Genomic DNA, 291 nt, shown 5'->3' with positions numbered 1-291 from the left:
GTGAGACCTGGTCTCTACAATAAATTACAAAAATTAGCCGGGCTTGGTGGCATGCATCCGTGGTTCTAGCTCCTGGGAAGGTAGAGGCAGAAGGATCACCTGAGCCCAGCAGGTTGAGGCTGCGGTGGCCGTGAACATGCCATTGCACTCCAGCCTGGATGACAGAGTGAGACTCCAACTCAAAAAAATAAAAATAAGCCGGGCTCGGTGGCTCAGCCTGTAATCCTGCGCCTTTGGGAGGCTGAGGTGAGTGGATTGCCGGAGCCCGCGGGGTCGGGACCCGCCTGGGCA

The sequence above is a fragment of the Carlito syrichta genome, unplaced genomic scaffold (genome assembly GCF_000164805.1).
Source record: "Carlito syrichta isolate Samal-C Ts95f unplaced genomic scaffold, Tarsius_syrichta-2.0.1 Scaffold288324, whole genome shotgun sequence".
Classification (NCBI taxonomy): Eukaryota; Metazoa; Chordata; class Mammalia; order Primates; family Tarsiidae; genus Carlito; species Carlito syrichta.
The sequence above is the reverse complement of the archived record's forward strand: the minus strand, read 5'-3'. Positions refer to the sequence as shown.